Raw genomic sequence first — 7,123 nt, forward strand, 5'->3', positions numbered from 1 at the left:
TTTTTATTCACAATTTTTAATGTATTTAAATATTTTTAAAAAATAAAAAAATACATCAATACACTTAAAAATCACTTCTATCATCATTCGGTAAAAAAAAAAAAAAAAAAAAATTCACCGAATGTTCAAACCGAACGGTACGTTTGGGACGATAGAGTAACGTTTTTCATAAGCATAAGTGATATATGAGATTTTATATTGTTTGAAAATGAGAAGTTCATACTCTTTATAATAATTTAATGGGATCCTAATTATATAATTGATTAAGCATTTTCAAATATAGGCCCGCCTAGAAGTGATTGTAGTAAATTCAATATTTTTTTCCAAACATGCTTAAGTTATAATCTCATGTAACAATTATCATTATTTTGAATCAAAACATAAAAACCAAGTGGCCTAAACATGTTTCTCCTACGCATGTTTGGAAAAAATATTGAATTTACTACAAGTATATTGCTTTTAAAATAAAAATAAAAATATATATAAACAACCTCATTCTACTTTCTTTGCATGTTATTCAGATCATTTTTCTATAAAAAAACAATGTGTCTTCCAAACAATGTGAAATCTCACAAAAATTGTTATTCAAGAACGGGTAATCAAAAGATGCAGTTATTATGCATAATCTTGGTGTTCATTATTTTTTGTGGTGCTTTTGAATAAATCTTCTTATTAGCCACTGTGCCAAACCCCACACTCCATGTATGAACCGGCTTCATCTCTCCCTCCCTTGAGGAGAGAGAGGATTTGGTGAGAGAGAGGTCAAAGTTGATGGGTCTAACATAAATAAAATAAAATAAAAAATTGTCAGATGTGAAGTGTGGGGGTGAATAGTGACTGATGTATAACAAAACTCATTTTAAAAGTCAATTGTTTTGTAGATGATGGCTTATGTTTGGGTGTTGAGTTCATCTCAACATATCTCAAACTAATCATTGATGAGATTTACTGATTTACCTACTTGTTATAAAAAGTTAAAACGTATATCAACCTATCTCATACATTCAAACACATCTCAATAGATCTACAAAATCCACTCAAATATTTTAATTCACTATTATTTACATATCAACTTAGATCATCTGAGATGATCTCAACACTTAAATACAGCTTTAATCTGCCGTTATATTAATTAGTTTCAAAATGGCTGATTCAGAAAATAGACAAGAAGATAAAAAAGACAAAGACGGAAGTCATTCTCAATGAGATGGCTTGCCTCATACAACCGATTTCCTACGCAACAGAAGAATACGAAGTTTATATTATATTGGCCAAGAAAGGTGGGTTGGGAATAACACACAATACCAAGATAGAATTCTATGCTCCAACCAACGTAAATGGTCCACAAAGGCAAAACCCATCAGATTTGCTGACAAAACAGAAGTACTACTGACTAGATGTTCTATTTGCAACTCCTTTCAAACGGTTTGCCTTTGTTTCCAAATATCCGACCTTTAAACTGTCTTCAAACTAATTTAATATTCGGCTAGAGAAAAGTTATAGATTTTAGGAAAATAAATTTATAAATGAAGGTAGTTGATGTGGTATGTCAGATTATAAAATTATTTTTATTATAAAATAGATCTTACATGAAGTTACGTCAATTTATGAATTTATTTTTGTGAAATATTTTTATAGCTATAACATTGCTTGTAATGCAAATAACTCGAAAATAACCATTAATTTAGATAGTAATATGTGTAAAAATAAGAAATAAAATGCGAAAGATTGGTTAAAAAATATAGGTATAGAAGTTTATGATTTTCGGAATTCAAAAAGTCTAATCTTATAATTTTAAAGGACAAATGATACGGGATACCACTTGCACACAACTTTAATATAATTAATATTAAAAAAATATTTTTTTAATACCAATCATATTAAAGTAACTCCATTTTTCATTTGGAAGTTCCATCTCCTGTCAGAAAGGAAGATTCTCAATTTTAAGTGAAATGAAAATCTGTGAATAAACAATATATACTCACATGCATTTCTCTCTAGTCTCAACAGCAATTTCGCATTCCCATTTGGGGCTCCATTTTTGTTGCAGTCCATTAACAATCGGTGGGCTCAATCCCCAAGTCTAGCACTTACATAAAGTTCTGTATTGGAAATCCCAAGCACACAATTATCATATGAAGTAGTTTTCTTGTACCCATTATCCACTCTAAAGGGATCAAGCCCTGTTGTGCATTTGCAGTCAGTCCATTTACAGAGAAGAATCCATCATGAGCCAATATTTTAAGTTCTCTATTGACAAAAACTTACCTGTCCTGGCTGTTAAATTTTCATTACCAAATAAATTAGCCATACAAAAGGTATTTTTGTAGCCTATTTTTTAAGAACAAGCTGAAGAGGGAGAATGAGTCATCTCTGGCCCATGGTGATGAATGGGGCCCATGATTACAGTCTAGAGTAATGATATGGCATCCATATGTATGTCCATTGTAGTGAATAGAAGATAAACACAACAAATATAAATGAAGAAAGATACATGCAGATTTACATAGTTTGACACATAAGCTACATCCACGGGTCGTTTAGAATGTAAATCTACTATAAATAGGAGTATTTTAGAGTCTCTCATGATCTCTCGTAAATGATCAAACTGAAGTTTTCCATCTGGAGGTTGAAGAAGCTCTCTTCCTCTAGTTGCCAAGAAGAAGTTTGGAAGAAGAAGAAGCCATTGGTCCCCCAAGTCTTTGATCTCATGTCCCTTTTATTTCTCTGTCAATAGTTGCTTTATGTTACTTCGATGTTCCCTTTGCGTGCTAATCATCATTCCCTTTCTTTTCTCCCATTTTCCGGTCACTTCCTCTCTTTTCCCCTTTGACACGTTTTTCCTTCATCAGCTTTTATCCCCTCATTCCCTTCTCTCTCTCTTCCTTTCTGATGAGACTCCTCCCTTGGGTTGGGCTTAAAATGCCATATTGGGCTTGGGGTATTTTTACCCCTTTCAGTATTATTGATCATCTATGCTGTTTTATTGATTGAGAGTTTTATTACTTGCAAGTCGGTGTACATACACATCATTTTTTTGGTATCTATTATAGTTATAACAAAATAAGAATATTAATACTTTTGAGTAATGTTAGATATAATCATAAGTTATACAAGTGCCATACACTTCTCTTAAAAACTCCTTTCAGTATTATTGATCAGCCATGCTGTTTTACCGGTTGCGAGTTTTATTACTTACAAGTTGGTTTGCATACACATCATTTTTTTTTGTATGTATTATAGTTATAACAAAATAAGAATATTAATACGTTTGAGTAATCGATAAAGTAAAGACTAGTTAAGCAAGTGCTACGCACTTTTTTTAAAAAAAAGTTAAGTCCACCATTAAAAAATTATTTTTTCATATGAATCTCATAATTATTCACTTTTTAAAAAGGAATGGACATCATTTGTGTACTTCATAACTACAAATATCATTTCTCAATACTTTTTTTTTTTAGTAACTGATATGAAAGGCTTTTGTATTAACAGATGGTTTATCTTATCACAACAAAGGCGATCCCGCCCCGGTGTGGTAACATGAATGTCATGATCAAGACCAAATAGGCCAACTAATTGATTATGTGATTAGTCTAATTTGCAGTTTGGTACACTCATTTTTCATTCTGAATTCTTAATGGTTGTGTCAAGGGAATAGCTCTATATACTACTATTATTATACAAAAATGTTCTCCATTTAAAATAGAATTGTAAAAACAATTGTGAAAATTAGATTGTCTTTGTCAATTATCCAAGTATTGTGGCTGTCTTTGTGTTATAAAATGTTAGAAGAAGTACACCTAGCTTCGTTTATTTTCACAACGTATCTCATCGCATCTAATCATTACAACTTTTTCAAATTTCTACATAAAATCAAATAAACAATCTAACATTTTTAAATCTCAAAACAATAATAATATTAAAAAAATATATTCTAATAATATTTTATTTTAATTTTTAATTTTTATCTCAACTCATCTCATCTCACATGCAAAAACAAACGAGGCCCTAATGTTATAAGATGGATTAATATTCTCTCTAATTTATCTTCCCAAATTAGACGGTTGATTCATTTAAAGAAAGACGTCATTAAATACTTACGTGGAGTTCATATTGTTTGAAAGCTTAAAGTATATATGACCAATGTGTTCATGTGTCTACGTCTATATGACCAGGGGCGGCTAAATGCACACCGAGGCCTAAGGCAAGAATTCAAAATCAAATTATTTTTAAAAATATTTTAATATAATAATTCAATAATTTCTCCTATTAAGTATAATACAATGAAACAGACATTATGATTTTATAGTATTCAATTTTTTTTTTCAATTTCAGTTTTTGAATAAACTATATTAGGGGCTTTTCTGGTGGAGCTTAGGTAGTGGGGGGCCTTAGGCAAGTGTCTAGGACTGTTTGGATATAAGAAATATTTCATTTCATTTTATTTTATTTCATGTCATCATTACAACTTTTTTAAATTTTTAAACAAAATATAATAAATAATTTAACTTTTTAAAATTCTAAAAGAATAATAATATTAAAAAATAATATTCTAATAATATTTTATTCAATTTTTATTTCAACTCATCTCATCTCAATTCACTATCCAAACAGCACGTTAGCTGCCTTGCCTTTGAGCTTCCCTTGTATATATATATGACTATTTTAGATTGGAGTTAAAAAAGGATACAAGAAAAAAAAAATTGTATATATTTTGCAAACTTCTTGTAAGTGGTTAGGTTCTTAATTAGTAGGACAATATTAGGGTGACTACCAAATGTGTGTACTAGTACAAATGAGTTTTATTTAATATATATAAAAATTCACTAATAGTTACTTTCTTAATCATTAAAAAAATAAAATAAAATAAAAATTTATGAGTGTGCACATTTGGTGATCCAGTACATCTACAAGACCAGATCGAACCCATTGTGGGCTTTAGGTTGGAGTAATAAAGACTTGGGCTTAGAGGCATTATGGGTTGGAATATACATAGTTTTATTGAATCTCACAATATTGGCTAAGATTGTGTTAGTTAAGCTCAGTTGCTTATGTGTAGTTGCTGCTAGTTTGAACTTAAAAGGCCCACGGCCTCTATTCAGCTTTACTTAGAATCTCTAAATGTAGTTGGAGAGTGTAAAAGGGTATTCCGGAAATCTGTTGAAACATGTAACTTGTCATATGGAGGAATGGGGAGCCTTGAACATCCCAAGGCGTGTTCCATTTTATCTCTGTAATTGATCTCCATTGTTGTCTCTTCTTTGTTCGTAATTCTCATTTTTATTTGCTATATTGTTGTTCTCAAGTAGGTTTATAATAAGTGGTATCAGAGCCATGGATTCTCATGGCTGAGTTGAGTAATACTGAACTACAAATTTTTTTTTAGAATTATCATCGTGATGAAACATTTAGAGAGCATGGAGAAAGGGTTCTCATAGTGAAGTTTGTGGATGTTAAAGATTTAAAGATATTGGTGGAACCCTCCTACACCATTTACTACGTGGAGCTGAACATTGAATACATACATGGAAGAAATATATATCCATTGGAACAACAAATATTGAGGCACGAAGAGGTTCTTTCGGAAGACGATGTTACATTGATAGTGTGAGGGAAGGCCCATTCCAGAAGGGCCCTATCCTAGGAAAGCCCAACCACGGAGCCCAGGCCGAAAGGAGGGAGCTAAAGACCCTGAGCCACATAATCAAAGATCGAGTGCGCAACACCTTGCAAGAGAGCCCAAGCCCAAAGGGGGCCGAGATATAGAATTATCTGCCCAAGGGCGGAAGTTGGGAGCTCGGGGCGAAAGGATTGGGAAGTAAGTGTAGACTGAATCAAGATTGGTCTATCAACTCAGGGCTCGGGAACATCATAAGGAACCTCCCGAGGGTCGGCGAATTAACAAACCTAATCACTAGGCCGGATGTGCACCTATAACGGCACGCACCCGGTCCCAGAGTCACGGACCTAAGGCACGAGGCAACCCTGGTCAGCGTCAGAGAATTCAAAGCACAACAGCAAGTCCTATGAGCAAAGGACGGCTCGCCCGTGATCTGACACCTACTGGTATGACAAGGAAGTGGCAGTCAGGCAAACCTAGGACGAGTGGCATGACACGATCTCCCACCAGGCCACGGATTGACACCTACTGGAGTGACAGAGAATGAGTGGTGGCAGGCCCGATGTCTGACACGCCACGAGCTCCCTCAACAGAAGAGCCCGAATCAAGTATAAATAAGGGAGAACCCTCCTACAGGGGAATCCCAACTCAATCTGCCTAATAATCCAACCTTGTTCTATATTTCTCTCTTCTTCACCAGAGAATTACTCACTGACTTAGGCATCAGAGTGACCTCAGAGGTCACCAGAGCCTTTCTTTCTTCTTAGTTGCAGGTGACAAGGAGCTTGGGCTTTGCAGAACTGTTCGTGCTGCGAAATACGACATCAACAGATAGAGATGAAGACAATTGAAAATGGGAATGAGTGTCTCTTTCTTGATATGGGGAGTGAGGAATTTGGCTCAAAAAATTAAAAGAAGAAAAGGAAGCTGCTATGGATTCAAAAGGAGAAACACAAAAATCGGTAATGAGTGAAGAAAAACCACAAGGCTAGGTTGTAGAAGCGAGGGTGGAAGCGCTTGTGGGGTGCCCACGGAAGTTATCTTCAATGAATGGCCTCTTTCTCTTGTTCTTATAAACCCGAAATTATTTTCTACACTTTTAGATCTCACTTCGCATTTAATGGCCGCGCTAAATAAAAACCACGCCAAGGCTGGCAAAGGAGGAGACCTAGTGTTTCCAAGGGGTCTCGATACCAGATGGGAGTTTGACCCAGGTGGTGTTTATTTCCATTGTCTTTGTCCTTATTCTCCTCATCCAAGTTTCGGGTCTATGAAGAAAAAGGAACACTCAAAATCACATCTTCTCTTGCACTTTCAATCTAGCCTTCACGACCAAGTTTTGGGAAAGGAAGTGTGTGGAGCACGACTTGGATCCGACAAGGAGGCACTAGAGTGAGTCTGGTCTTCAACTGGAAAAGATGAACGTATACTACAAAATTGCTGGGAACAACTGGGTTAAAGGGCCTTACATCGAAGGCGCAGAGCTCATCTCTTTTGTGCTCG

This window comes from Juglans microcarpa x Juglans regia, chromosome 7S (genome assembly GCF_004785595.1).
Source record: "Juglans microcarpa x Juglans regia isolate MS1-56 chromosome 7S, Jm3101_v1.0, whole genome shotgun sequence".
Lineage (NCBI taxonomy): Eukaryota > Viridiplantae > Streptophyta > Magnoliopsida > Fagales > Juglandaceae > Juglans > Juglans microcarpa x Juglans regia.